This window comes from Pinus tabuliformis, chromosome 5_2 (genome assembly GCF_031772625.1).
Source record: "Pinus tabuliformis cultivar Carrire ecotype Pingquan chromosome 5_2, CPIR1, whole genome shotgun sequence".
In the NCBI taxonomy this organism is placed as follows: Eukaryota; Viridiplantae; Streptophyta; class Pinopsida; order Pinales; family Pinaceae; genus Pinus; species Pinus tabuliformis.
In genome coordinates, this window is record NC_142306.1 from 1,057,922,576 (window position 1) to 1,057,938,421 (window position 15,846).

General features: G+C 38.9%; 1 pseudogene; it reads right to left on the bottom strand.

Annotated features, from left to right (window-relative positions):
- Positions 1-851, bottom strand: LOC149162870 (receptor-like cytosolic serine/threonine-protein kinase RBK2 pseudogene; annotated as a pseudogene).
- Between the last annotated feature and the right edge of the window lie 14,995 nt (positions 852-15,846).

Below are 15,846 nucleotides of genomic sequence, written 5' to 3' on the forward strand. Positions count from 1 at the left end.
TTAGCCCAAGACAATATTCTGCTCAGAAGCATCCATTGATCTACGACCTGAGATAATCTCAAGCAACAACACCCCAAATGAAAAGACAACAGTTTCTTCATCAACAATCCCATGTAGGGAATACTCGGGTGCCAAGTACCCAAAGCACATAGAGATGCAACAATGTTATTCTAAGCCCCGAATACAAATCAGAATTAAATGTTGGGAATCAAGAGAAAACTCCAATGATACAAAAATAATTGAATTCACTGGTCCCTAAATATGCAAAAGCATTTTTAATGAAGCTATTCAAAACCATCATCGTCATCATCTGGAAGAAGTTGGGACGTAGTTTCTACAAGTTCTTCCTCATACCGTTGTTGGGTTCTCTTTCCCAGTAGTGTCCCAACAATAAAAGCGAATTTTCCCATAGTTTGTAAAAAAACAAGAAGATGGAATTCAACACCAATGGTAGGCTTGTATTTCTTCTCAAACTCCTTGAAAAGATGATGCTTTACTATTTTGGAAGCCATTTTGACAATCGAAAATCTGAAATTTGTGGTTCAAAATCCGTGCCTAGTCAAGACATTTGAAGACTTTATATCTCTATGGATGATGCGTCACTGGCAGCATTTGTGTAGATAATGCAACCCCTGTGTTGTTCAAATTGCTACCTTGTACCTAGTTGACCATTCCAGCACCCTAGTATTAGTACCATGAAGGAGTAAAACCAAACTACCATACACATTGAAATGGAATATGAGATAAAGATCATTCTCTATGCAAAACCCTATCAATGAGGCTATGTTGGGATGGCATACATGCCCAATAATTCCTAGTTCTATTAATAATTATTTTTTCTTTTTGTTCATCTAATGATTTCTTTTTCCATTCTCTTAACTGCGATCATCTGCCCATCAAGTTTTCATAAAAATGACTTTTTGTAGGTGTTGTTCAACAATCTCTGTAGACAATCTCATCTTGAGACTTGGCAAGAGGTGCAGAATGTAATTCTCAATCTTTGTCATTGAATTCAAGTTGTTGCTTCTGTTCATGAGATGAATTTGTACTTAAATGTGTTTCTGCTTTTGTGCATGAGATGAATCCATACTTAAATACGTTTCGGGAAGCATTCTTGCACTATCGGTGCTGTTAAACACACATGGACAGCGAAGACAATATGAAAGATAAAACATGCAATACGATTTTATTAACAAGAGATTTACATTTATAGTACATTATGTGACTCTTGGGTTTCAGATCCCAAGGTCTCTTGGACTGCTTAGCCTTTTCGGCTTCCACACTAACCCATTTAGGATTAGGTGTCCAACATTCCCCCCCTTAATCCGAAGGGTTATGTATGAGTCCAAGAAGAGAGCTGTAATACAAAATGTGCAAAAAATGCATGGCAGCACTAGGCTGAATGTGCTCTATGAAATGTTGGTAAAAAAGGGTGGTGGTTTAAGGATGACCACCAACACTGGAACGCTTAGTGCAGTTCCCGGAACTCTTCCAAAACTGGCGAGAAACTGAAGTTTTCTGCTAGAGGAAGTGATCCTATTGTTTTAAAGAGGGAAACCTTCAACCATAAAAGGGAGGTCTCACCCCGCATAAAAGGTAAAACATCAACCTGAAAAGGGAAGTCTCAACCTGTGATGTTTTAAGGATAACCAACAACTCTGGAATGCTTAATGCAATTCCTGAAACTCTTCCAAAACTGGCAAGAAGCTGGTGTCTTCTGCTAGAGGAAGTGTTCTCAATTTTGTTCCCGGAACTCTTCCAAGACTGGCAAGAAGCTGAAGTCTTCTGCTAGAGGAAGTGTCCCAGATTGCCAACTGAAGGCATGTTCACAGGCATCTTTGTCTCTGGCTACAACTCTGAAACCGGTGTGGCAGGTTGTGGCTCAGGCTTGCTTGATGTGGCTTTGAAGCTTGTAGATGACCATCATTTCCCCCCCTGTCAGATACAAGGTGAGATGATGGAGAAAACTCAACTGCAAGACTGTTCAATATTCTGGAACAAGTTCTGACATGTGTTTGGAATATCTTCTTGGCTGTTGATGCCCATTGCCAAGAAGCGATCCATCCAAGATGAATCTTTGTTCTTGCAGGACGTTTGTTTCTGAAGCATCTGTGTGAAGAATGGCTGGTTTGATGACAGTTCTTACATGGATGAAGATCAAAACAGTGATCTTTCAAATGGCCAACTCGGTCACAGTGTTGGCATTTCACGATCTGTTGTTTTTGTTGTTGTTGTTGCTGTGGAAGAGAGGCAGAATCTGGAACAGCTGAAGGTGAACTGTCATGAGGAGCAAGTGAACTGTTATGAATGAATCCAGCACTCTGAAACTGAATGGGCTTGGCATAGTCTGGAATATGAAAGGACAAGTCCTTGTCATATCCAAGACCAGTTTTTTTCTTGTTGTGGATAAGCTGTTCCCAAGGTCTGATGATGGGCTTGGGAAGTGCAGACTGAGTTTCTGCATCTGCATATACAACTGCTGCTTTATTTGAATGAACTGTAACATTATTAACATCCTGCTGATGGGTGGTTGTCTCAATGTTCTGAACAAAAACAGGTTCAGAATGGTGTCTATTTTGATGTAGCTCTTCTTGCTGTAGCTGTGATTCAAGCTGCAAAAAATCGATCTTTTCCTGTGCATCATGCAGGTAGGTCTAAATGTCACAAAGAGTGTCTTTGCTAACATTTACCTTCCCACCAATAGTGGAGTGTATTAGTGTATTCAGTAACTCTAATACATCATCAAATCTAGCCATTGTCTCAACAAAGAAATGAACACTCAACAATCCTAGTGGAGACTATAGCAAGTCTAGACAGACCCCAGCTATTGAAGATTTCAAAAATTAAGAATATCAGTTTGAAAAATACATTGTCCAATATCAGACTTTCAGAGATTATGTTCTTTAAATTCTATAGAAATTTCACATCTGACTACACTTTTTAAATTGAGTTACGTAGCTGATTCCTTCAAACTTTATAGAACTTGCCTCTATATCCCTTCTGGAAGCTCAGGAATGCAAAAAGAATAAAAAATCCGCGAATACCAGCAATGGAGATACGGCTCAAACTCCACAAATATACACAAGGGTAGCTTGACCTCTTCCTTCAATAATAAATCCAAGAATCTCAACCCATTTTTTATTGGAAATGACCCCAATGATGTAAAAACTTCACCGAAGGTATTCAAAAGGCACTCAACTAATTCCAGCTAAGAATTTAGCCAGTCACTAACAAATTTGCGTCCAGCAAGAATGAGAGGCTCAAAGTCCTTCCAACACAGATACAATAGATATGTTTCACCCTTAAAATGCTCAGGTATACCAAGATACGCTTTGTATGGATGCACAACTAGATGACTTCTTCCTTCTTTGAAATTCGAACTTCAAACTACAGGAATGGATTACATATACCTCTGATATATCAACTCTAATAATAACAGAGATTTGAAGTAGAATATACCAGCAAATTTTAGGAAGAATAGTGGCTGTAGATAAGTGTTATAACATCAAAGAAGCTCCATCATTACAGAGAAAACACCACAGTGATAATATATGCAATGTATTCAGCTCCAAGACAGAGAAATAAATATGGAGTGTCTTCAATATATTCACAACCACACATCCAATGAGATGAGGAAGTTTGAGACCCTCTATAGCAGAGGTACATCACCAAACATTACTTCCAATAGTCTATACTCATTAAGATTTCAAGCACAGGTACAGTGATATGCTGCTCAACTGAAACAACCACAGAAAATACAAGTTTGTAGCCTTGGGGCTAGATCATTCTTTGTGCCCTTAGTTGTTATGCTTCGCCTCTTGAGTTCGTCTTTTAGCTCTGTAACCTTCCACTGCTCCAGAGGGCGATTCCTAAAACCCCTTCAAGGCAAACAATCCAGGTAACAATCTGAGTTCGAATCCGAACAAGTGCTCAACATAATATTCACCTCGGATAAGCAAAGCAATATCGTCCAAACCCTAGTTCGAGAACAGAAACTTAATATTAGCAATAATAATTCATCTACAAAGAACGCTAAGATTATATATATATATATATATATATATATATATATATATATATATATTATTTTTTTTTTTAACAAAAACCACAATAGAAGTGGCGTTAAGCGGCCGGTTCGATGAGAAATTTAGAACAAATTCACAGCCCCTGAAAATCGCGCGCGGCGTCTTTTACACAAAACAGAGCTTAAATCCTCGAAGAGCGCCATCCAAATGACGGGATAGATAAGGGGATCTACGGGGCTTCTTCTTTGAACTGCTCGTATTCTCAAATTCAAGAGTCCAAATGGACGAAAATGATATCCATCGATAGAGGATAAAATGGGCTACCACCACCACGACTCCAGTCCGGTTCTGAGGAAAAGCCACGCCGCCGCTCTTGTAATCTTGCCATAGTCCGCGATGCCTAGGGTCTACGCTCTTAGATCCAAAGCTTGCAGAGTTGGGTAATGTCGCCGTACTCAGGAAATATACAATTTCACCGTCAGATACAGAAACCAGATTCAACACCTCCTCCGCACCACTGATGGCATAAAATGAACAAGAGAGCTGAGTCTGACGTTGAATTGACAGCAATGTTCAAAGAGTCTGGATCACAGCTTTCAACACAGGGTCGATTATAAACCAGCATCTCAATACTACACCTATCTCTGATGAAAACACTGCAGAGTTCTTTTAGTCTTGTCCAGATCCGATTTGGTGATTTCGGCGACGGTTCTTGAGGGCAAGACAAAGGTTTGTACAAGACTAAAACAATGGATATGGACTGGATGAATGCCCCTCAATCCATCAAGCACAGGAATGTATGTGGCAAATCGAGCTTCAGATAAGATTACTCAACTCACAGATAATGTTTATCTCTGCCGCTCAGGCTCAGCTGCAGATTCGCAGGTGGTCTCTGATTATGTGCGCTATTTCCTTCACCAACACATAATACAACTTGGGCAACCAGCGTCGTTGCAATTGGTGATGTTGAGCAGAAATCTCGATATGGTAGAACAGGAATGAGAACAATCTCTCCCGAGAATTCGACAACACGTGAACAATGCCAGAATTTGTGGGCAGCTTCGGTTCATAGCCTTTTGATGAGGCGATCAACTTCCCTTTCTCTAGTCAGATCCAACTGGTCCACAACGATGAGGAGTTGAACTTTCCTTAATCTCGGCTAGACATCTAACACCAACCCATACAAGCCCTTTACAGATCTGATTTGAATCCCACGGTTCGATAGCTTACATTTTCATTATCTTGATTTCGATATGAATATGCACACCGACGAAGCGACTTCAACGGAACTATAGCCATGCACAAAGTCATTTTGATTCCATCGTTCATCAGTTATGATATCATTCAGACCAGCGTTTTTGAAAAGAACCCGTCCAAGGATTCGAACCGCTGACAGACTATACCACCCGTTATCATTTCCAAAATCTGTTTATGCCAGCGCTGTCCAAGCTGTTCCTTTTGCTACGCTGCGCTTGTAGCTACTCCACTACAGCGTTCATAATGTTCAGCATTCATACCACAGTGTTAATACCACAACGTTCACTTAAAAATGCATCTGACAGAGAGCACAGTCTAGACAGAAGGACACTGACGTACTGAGAAAATGCAGTCAGGCAATTATGTTTAGCTCAGTGAGCGCAGAGTGCAGACAATGATTAAAAATACCATATGGCAGAGAGGAGCAGCGAACAGTCACCTTCTGGCAGACGTTTATGAACAGCGAACGTTTATGGACAGACGGGTCAGCCAGAGACCAAAAATAGAGACCTGCGGATTTCAGAGGTCAGGAATGTCGGGATGGCAGAGCCAGCGCGCCAGGGCTTTTAACGCACACATTGTTGTATTCATTCAAACGCACCGAAAATTGTACATATGCCAGCACAAATATATATAACGAATTCAACACCAGCACATAAATTAATCAACCAGCAATATCACCAAGAGTTCACGACCCACATAACATTAATGGTCAATGCATAGGTCAGGTGAGAGAAACACAACAAAAGGCCACAAGCAAACAGTGACTCAAATATGAGCAGGGCCAGAATTCGCCTGCTCTGATACCATGTTAAACACACATGGACAACAAAGACAATATGAAAGATAAAACATGCAATATGATTTTATTAACAAGAGATTTACATTTATAGTACATTATGTGACTCTTGGGTTTCAGATCCCAAGGTCTCTTGGACTGCTTAGTCTTTTCGGCTTCCACACTAACCCATTTAGGATTAGGTGTCCAACAGGTGCTAGTACATGACTTATTCACTTTCCACCAAGAAGGAATATGATTAACACTCTTCCAATTAATTAACAAGAAGAATTCATAATTTAATAGCTATTGCCTTTGAATGCATCTAACTATCAACTTAATAAGATAATAAAGATTAAAAACACTAGTCACAAGCATAGAATTATTTGATAAGAATCGCAAAAATTTGGACAAAAAGGCAGCTCAACACCAACGGGTCTGTTTTAATTAATTTTTTTAGCAGTGCGTGAACCTTTTGGGCTCAGGGGCGATCATTGCACATTTGATGAGCAGACTGGTGATGATCACCCCCGAGTTTAAAATTCAAAATCCTCTCTTCTAACCAACGAAAATCCTTAGAAATGGCATGAAATTAGAATGAAAATTAGGGAAAAAGGAAGAGCTCTTACATGCTGCTAACAGTGCCTGAAATGATGCCCTGGATCTCCCACACTGCTTACCTGAAGAATCAATGAAAATAGGATAAAATGTGCTCTCTGATTTATTCCAAGTGAAATTGTAAAACTGTTTTTACTTTTAGTCTATTTATGTGTTTTAAAATACATTTTTACCAATATTTTATTATTTTCCTTGATATCGGTGATGTGTGGTTGTCTTTGTGCAGTTACAGGTTCTTTTCGGTGGTTACAATGATCATTTTTTATTGATTCAATGAGTTTTTGTTTTATCTCTTTTTTGTGTTATGAAACCAGCTCACAAAAAGATATAACAGATAGTTGAACGCCTTAGAATTCAGCCTCTTCGAGGGGGCAACCTCCTTTGCATTACACAAATGAACAATTCTTGGATGATACAAATGAAAAGACCTCCTTTCTATATTTGGGAGTCTAAGGGGTCATAATATAATCAGAGCCGACATGACAATAATAATGTAACGGCACAATAATAACAATAGTGGACTTCTATAGGGCACAATAGTAACAATATGGGCACTACATGGGTACATCAATATAATAAGGGGGTTGTACTAATAAAAATAAGGGGTTACCCTAGTAGTATAGGGGCCTAACATGCCCCGTACCTTCAAAAAGTGTTGTCCTCAATGCTTGAGTAGTTCTTGATGCTTCTATATAGAATTCTTGTCCTCCCATGTGGAATCTTCAACGGGTAAGTTCTTCCACTTTATGAGATACTATGAAATTGATCGATTTCGTAGTTGTCGGGTTCTTGTTTCTGTCACTGCTTCAGGTTCCAATATGATTTTTCCTTCCTCTTCAATTTCTAGCGATATTGTTGAATTGGCATCTTTTGCAACTTTTGAATAAGTGGCCATACTTCTTTGTCCATCTTCCATTTATCCCTTGCTTCGTTTATCCAATCTGGTTGGATAATAGAAATAGCACAAAACAATGCTTCCACATCCTCATCCTTTCTTGAGAGTGCATCTGCAACAAAATTTTGTTTCCATTTTCTATAGATGATGTCAAATTCATAACCCATCATATTTGTGACACATTTTTTCTCTTCTTCTAAAGATAATAGTTTTTCTAAAAAGTATTTAAAACTATCATGATCCATTTTTACCTTGGAGTGTCTTCCCATTCGGTAAGGTCGCCATTTCTTAAGTGCATGTAGTATTGCCAACATTTCCTTCTCATAAATAGCTTGCTTGAGATGTAGCAGTAAAAATACCCAATCACCTACATCAAAACATTTTTCACTACGATATTGATCTACCTGTTGTTTCATTTGATTTTGCACCAAAGTGGCGTTATCCTTTAAAAGTTGGAGAACTTGTTGTTGATGCTCAATGTGATCTTTCACTGCTTGAACCTTGTTCTTCTTGATATGTCCTTCTATCTTTAGAGTTTGAGGAGTGGTAATTTCTTCCAATCCTTTACAAGATATGATCGGATTCATTAATTGATGCTCGATGTGATCTTTCACTTCTTGAACATTTTTCTTCTTGATATGTCCTTCTATCTTGATAGTTTGAGGAGTGGTAATTCCGACCAATGAATTATAAGATATGGTTGGATTCATTTCTTCTTTCTTGATGTGATCTTTCATTTCTTACATCTTTTTCTTCTTAATATGTCCTTTTATCTTGAGAGTTTGAGGAGTGGTAATTCTTGCCAATGATTTACAAGATATGGTCTGATTCATTTCCTCTTTCTCTGGGGTTGGGTCCTGGTGTATATCCTCTTCTTTTGATGTTTCTTGATCCTTTTCTTCCTCCTCTTCATAATCTATGTAAAATAATTTCTTCTCAGCACACTTATGACCTTTAGTGCATTTTCTATCACAATTGTAACAAATCCCTTTTTCTCTTTTTTCTTCCAATTGTTGTGGTGTAACCCTTGTAGGTTGTGGAAGGCTAGGATAAACAACACTTCCATCTTTACAGTTGTGAGGAGTATACTTCCTTGTTGCCATAATTTTACTTTCCATTAGGTAACAAAGCCCTTCTACTCTTTCCAATTGTTGTGGTGTTGCTCTAAAGAAGGTGTTGCTCTTTGTATCCTCATAATGTGCTATCATTTCCTCCATGAAAATTGACCACTTAACAAGTTGTTTACGAGAACAAAGCCCTTTATACCATAAAAATTGATCCGGTTCTAAATATGAAGATGCAATACATACATTTTGTAATAGTGGTACACCATTTAGATCAAAATATTGCTCCATCTGAAGTATCCAATTTACTAGATCCTTGCCATCAAACTTCCTCATATCGCCTTTTCTTGATTTTAGGAGCTCGATCTTGAAATGACTATAACTCTATAATTTCTGTTCTTCGAGTTCTGAAATTACGACCTGCAGTAGCCCTATGCGTCCTCTTTCCAATGCCACTAGTCTGATCCAAATTGGATTCTCCAAGGAAGAGATATGCCAAATCTCCCACAATGACCTGATTATAGACTAGTTCAGTAGAGCAAACTTGTACGATGTGCCACATGTCATTGTTCCGACCTATGGCTCTGAAAAATACATACAAGAAACTATAGTCCGTCCTCTTTCTGTACCTTCTTACAAAATTTAAATCTGATGCTTAGAGAGAAAGTTATGACGATTTTCCCCAGGTCACCTGTTTGGAATGTAATTCAGGAGTCTGCAAAAAGACCAATTGCCTCAGATCATATCTCCGAAAATATAGCGCAAAAAGCTCTGAAATTTGGACCAGAGGTTCAGTGCGATTTCTTATCAAATGGGTTTTTTTTTTCATTTCTGAAATTTTTCAGAAAATAAGTTATAGCGAAAATGCCACGATGACCTATTTGGAGCAGCAAAACCCTAGAATCCAAAGCTCTGATACCAAATGTTATGAAACCAGCTCACAAAAAGATAGAAAAGATAGTTGAACGCCTTTGAATTCAGCCTCTTCAAGGGGGAAACCTTATTTACATTACACAAATGAACAATTCTTGGATGATACAAATGAAAAGACCTCCTTTCTATATATAGGAGTCTAAGGGGTCATAATATAATCACAGCCGACTTAACAATAATAATGTAAGGGCACAATAATAACAATAGTGGGCTTCTATGGCGCACAATGGTAACAATATGGGCACTACATGGGTACATCAATATAATAAGGGGGTTGTACTAATAACAATAATGGGTTACCCTAGTAGTATAGGGGCCTAACAGTGAAATTGTAAAAATGTTTTTACTTTTAGTCTATTTATATGTTTTAAAATACATTTTTACCAATATTTTATTATTTTCCTTGATATTGGTGATGTGTGGTTGTCTTTGTGCAGTTACAGGTTCTTTTCGGTGGTTACAATGATCATTTTTTACTGATTCAATAAGTTTTTGTTTTATCTCTTTTTTGGACTCATTAAAAATAAATGAAAAAGGAACCCCCCCTGTAGTCATCTTTGAGCTCTTTTCTGACTCTCTAAATATGAAAATATTGTCGAGTACTTGTTCTTTCGAACTCGTTAAATTAAATCAATTGACGTCATCTCAGTATACGTTTACCCCTTTTTCGGGCTGGGATTGATTATTTTTAAAAAGGTACACCTTGGTCGACATGGTCAAGGGGTTCTCTCAAATATTGTTTTCTACCTTTTCGGATACGAAAGACAAATTACGAAAAGGGACATGATGGAGTTTTCTTTTTTGTCTCTTTTTCAAACTCTTTAAATATGAAAAAGATACCGAGTTATTATTTCGTCGGACTCATTAAAAATTAAACAACGAAAGACTTGTCACCATGAAAAAATTGAGTTTCTCCTTCCTAGGACTCATATAACTTACTAGGATGGATTCATTTGAAGAATGAACTTATACGACAAGCATATGCTATTCTCTTCAAGCGTGTGATTAAAATAAGTGGGGTACTTTCTAGAAATAGTGGGGAAAAATGAGAGTGAAACATCTCTTGTATAGGCAGCATGTCGCTCTTGAACATGACACTCGTCTGCATCTCGTATCGAGTTTGGGATATCCTCGCTCAATCACTTTCCTTTCCAGGTTTGGGTGATCCATTTTTCCTCTCATCTGACAATTATATTTTCTTCATAATGACCCATGGTCCTATGTTGAGTCAAATGCTCCCACACTCCGAAGTCGTGTCACCGATATGTTCAAGAGAAGTCCTATCTGCAGTTTGTTACCTATACATTGTATGATCTTTTGCTATAGTCTTGATCATGCTCATTCACTTCACTTTATTCCTTGTTTCATATCGATGATGGGGGAATCATCATGGCCCTCCTTCGACGAATCACTTCCTATTGACTTTAGCTCATTATCCAAGAAGGTGACTTAGAAACTCCCTTTCAGTACCTTAGAGCTCGCATGCCTTAATGGCAATTTCTTTGCATCCGACGACAGGTTTTCATTATTGACCTTTGATCAGATGATTCCACGAGTGTTCAACATCAACTTCATTTTCACATTCACGGATTGTACTATTGTACCTTGAGGACCATTGTCATTATTGGTGGTTTCTCTCATACCTGTTAACAATCCACATCATTGGCTGATAATCAAGTGTTTTTCTAGCATGTTTGTTATGAAACCAGCTCAAGAAAAGATAGATCAACACCTTAGAATTCAGCCTCTTCGAGGGGGAAACCTCCTTTACATTACATAAATGAACAATTCTTGGATGATTCAAATGACAAAACCTCCTTTCTATATATAGGAGTCTAAGGAGTCACAATATAATCCAATCGACCTAACAATAATAATATAAAGCCACAAAAATAACAATAGAGGGATTCTATGGGGCACAAAAATAACAATATGGGTGTAATAGGGGCACAACAATATAAATAAGGGGTATAACTACAATATTAATGGGGTTGTTAGAGTCGGTCTAGTAGCCCTCCATCAGCGATCAAAGCTCTTTGCATTTGCATAAGTAGGTGTCTCATCAGTGTCTTGCATTCCACTAGGCATGCCATAACCCTGATGGAGGAGCGGGTGTCTTTATTCCCCTCTTGGCACTGCTGGATCAAGTTGTTTCAGTCATTAAACTTTTTCAAGGTTACTTGTTTTGTCTTGAGGTCAAAATTTCTAGGTCTAGGGTTTAGGTCAAATTTGTCTTCAAGGTCATGTCTCTGAAGGTCAATAAGTGCCTAGCAAGCCAGAGCGATGCTTTTCAAAGTCTTTCTTCGAAAGATTCTATATTCAACTAATTTTCACCTTGGATTTAAAAACCTTGTTTTTAAAGCCAAGGTCATTTCACAAAATTTTGTAAAACTTGTAAAATTCAAAATGATTCAAAGGACATCATACAACCCCGACTCCCTTGCCAAGACCCCTCAGAAGCTATCCCTGCAAAAATTATCAAGGAAAAATATCAAATCAATCAATTTCAGGACAAAAGGAAACCAAAAAGACAACAACATTCAAAGTTTAAAAAAGTGTCATGGAAAAACATTAGAAAGTGGGTTGTGACATGAAAATTATTCAAAGCCAGGCTATAAAGGCTCTATTTCCCTCCATCAAGCTCCATTGTGCATCCAAGTGATAGAGAAATCAGTTGAAAGAGCGTTTGAGTGAATTCGGTGAGTTTGGGAGGCGCACGACCCGTTGAGACTAGCGCGCGACCCGTTGAAGGCGCGCGACCCGTCAGGGCACCTCCAGCAGTGTAAAAATTACACAGGCGCGACCCGTTGAGGGCGCGCGACCCATCAGGGTTTCCTCCACAGAAAATTACCAGCAAGCTGCCAAGCGACCACAAATTGTTCAAAATTGTCCGGTGGGCCTTCAATCATATAAATTATGGTTTGCTAAAGCTTGAGAAGATCATGATAATATTTTAAAAACCTTCATTTGCAAGTAAAGACTCCATGTGCTTTTGCTTCAAAATATCAAAGTTGCTAGGGTTTGTTTTGCTGTTTTAAGGTATTCCTTTTCATTCCTATTGTTCCTACATTTTCCCACTTCCCATTTCTTACTCCCTTATCACTATTATTTAATTTCCCTACCAAAAATATTAAGAAATCAAAAATCAAACCCTAAACCCTACCTTCCTTAACATCCTTGCAAATGAAATTGTATGATGATGTTGATGTCATGATTCCTCTCTTTAACCCCTGTTTCATATATTTTTCCCAATTTCCCTTCCAAGTCTCCCTTCCCTAACATTTCCTTTGTGCTACTTGTCCCCTTGAAACAACATTTCAAAACAGTTAAAACAGCAGATTTCAAAGCAGAAGCAGCAGTACATTTCAGCCACTTTGCCCCTGAAACCATGTCATCATTCAGCTGAGTCTATCATCATTCATAGGGTTTTCATTATCATGTCAGTGTCTAATGAGTCATTTTACACCTTGTTCATGCTTCAGTTGCGCCCAGGCAAGGTCATTTCCCTCTCCTAGGGTTTTGAAAGCTAATTTCTCTTGGATGGTCAAATCATCGGCAAAACTTGTATCCTGATGTTCATACACCTTCCCCTATCCTTAAAGTACCTTATCAAACACTTCCCATCCATTAGATCCGCCAAATTCCTCATTTTTGCACAAACCCTAGTTTCTAGCTACAACCTGGCAATTTTCTAGGTTTTGCCTGTGTTTTTCCCTTTTTGACCCCTTCCCCTCACTCAATCTCTGAGATTCCACTTTCCCCTACTTCCTAACATCCCTACCCACTCCCAAAAATTTCCCCAAGAATTTAGAAGCCTCTTATCCCCTTCATTTCGCTCCATTTCGAAAAAATTCCTTGTTTCACACATCGCGACAAGTCGCACTCAAATGATGTTCCAGAGAAATCAAAGATGAATTTTGGGAAAATGAGAGAGGTTTTTGTCCAAAATATGCCAAGGAAGAAAAACCTCCTTCACTTTTTGCACAGGTGTCATGGTTTTAGAGAAATGTCAAAATTACAATCGCTGGATCCAAGGCGGTTGGCCAAGGCACTAAAACGACGGAAAAGGCCCGATCCACTCCAAATTTTGGCTAAAGCCTCTTTGACTGAGCATGGTACTTTATTGGGGACTCCCAGCCCAAATTTCAAGAAATTTGGAGAAAATTTTGTCAATTGTGAATTTTTTGTGCCATTTACAGGTTTTGTCCATTAACGGGTCTCACCCCCCGCGCGACCCTACATCATGGCAACTCCATTTTGAAAAAACTCAGCATTTCTAGATTTTTCATGAGAAGTTACATATTCTCATCAATGGACTTGAGATTTTATGAAGTTTTGGGCCTCCAGAAAGTCAAAAAACAAGCAAAAATTGACTTTCTGCCACATTTTTGAGTTGCAGAAAGCAGTCTTGGGAGATTGCAATTTTGGAGGGGCAAATGACCACCAAAGTCAGAAATTCCAGTTGGGTTAGAAAGTAGACTCATAGACCTTTCCAACAAGCCTACTCTTGCTCAATTTGGACACCTGGAAGTGCCCCAAATTTGGTCCCAGAGGCGCGCGACCCGTCAGGCAGAGGCACGCGACCCGTCAGGCAGAGGCGCGCGACCCGTCAGGGAAACTTCTCCAGATTTCAGTGTACAGCTCAGAAAAACGCAGTTTGACCCTGTTTGACTTTTTGGGGTGGATTATTATCCTATTTTATGTAATTAATTTACTTTATTGACACTTTTACTCTTATGTACCTCTTCTAGAAGATTCATTCATGAAAAAGGTGAAAATTAAATGAATGAATTGGTTTCCTAGCTTAAAGAGGCAAGTTGTTTTGACTGCCTAGATTTTAGTGCTCAGTTTAGAATTGGTTGAAACAACTCCTAGAAGGATGAGCTCGACCCCTAGAGGCAAGGGAAGAGGTTGGCTTGCCTATATTATGTATTTTCTCAATCAGTTTCAGGGGTTGGAGAGGTTGGACTCTTGAGGGAGAAACTATCATTGTATTATTTCACTGTATCTCTGCAATTTTGGCTAAGGAAGACCAGGGTTTTGCAGTCCTTTTTGGGATTCTTGTGGACTCATGTGTTGATGGTGTGTTTCTCAATGTACTTGTAAGTGTGTTATGTGAATCATTTCCTTTCTTTTACTTCTGCACATTAAACAAATGAAGTGTTAAAGTAAGAATTCATGCTTGCCATGCTCTGCTTTTAAATTTGTTTAATTTCAATGTTTTCTACTGTCTAAGGGGAATTCAAAGTTATTTTTTGCTCTCCTTGGCTCCTCACCTGTCATTCCTGATCATCCACTTCAATCAAAGGCATCAATACTGTCTCCTACCTCGCCCCAAAGAACCCCCTGCAGAAACTGTGTCCAATCCCCGCACCCAAAATTGCCCTCTCCTCAATTTGCCACCAAAAACCCTAAAAATCCCAAATCAACCTTTTTGATCAGTTTACTAGCCTAAAATCAGTGTTACCATATTGGTCATCTCATCCATTGAATATCTCACCGAGATAGACCGGAGAGAGCCCTCTCCCGCCCCGTAGGGCTAGCTACAAGGCGAAGTGGTTTGATGTTGCCTTGAGGTTTACCTTTCTCAGCCTGAGGTGAAATTTCAAGCGCTAACAGGGGTAATCACTAGTATTATAGGGACCCAACATGCCCCTCTCCTTCAAAAAAATGTTGTCCTCAACGCTTGAGTAGTTCTAGATACTTCTGCATAAAATTCTCATCCTCTCATGTGGAATCTTTAGCGGATAAGTTCTTCCACCTGATAAGATACTCTGAAATTGATCGATTTCATAGCTGTCGAGTTCTTGTTTCTGTGACTGCTTCCGGTTCCAATATAATTTTTCCTTCCTCGTCAAGTTCTGGCAATATTGTTTGAACTGGGAGCTTGTCACCTATAACCTTCTTTAAACATGAAACATGGAAAACTGGGTGCAATCGAGAAGCTGCAGGAAGCTCCAATTTGTATGCCATAGTACCAATCTTTTGCAACACCTTGTACGGACCATAATACTTTGGTGATAATTTATTATCCTTCTTAGCTTGCTTTAGGGACATTTGCTTATATGGTTGTAGCTGTAGGAATACCCAATCACCTACATCAAAACTTCTTTCACTGCGATGTTGATCTGCCGTTGTTTCATTCTATTTTGTGCCAACACGAGGTTATCCTTTAAGAGTTGGAGGACTTGTTGTTGATGTTCGATGTGATGTTCCATTGCCTGAACCTTAGAATTTTCTCTTAAATATGATGTGATGGATGGTGGTTGATACCCA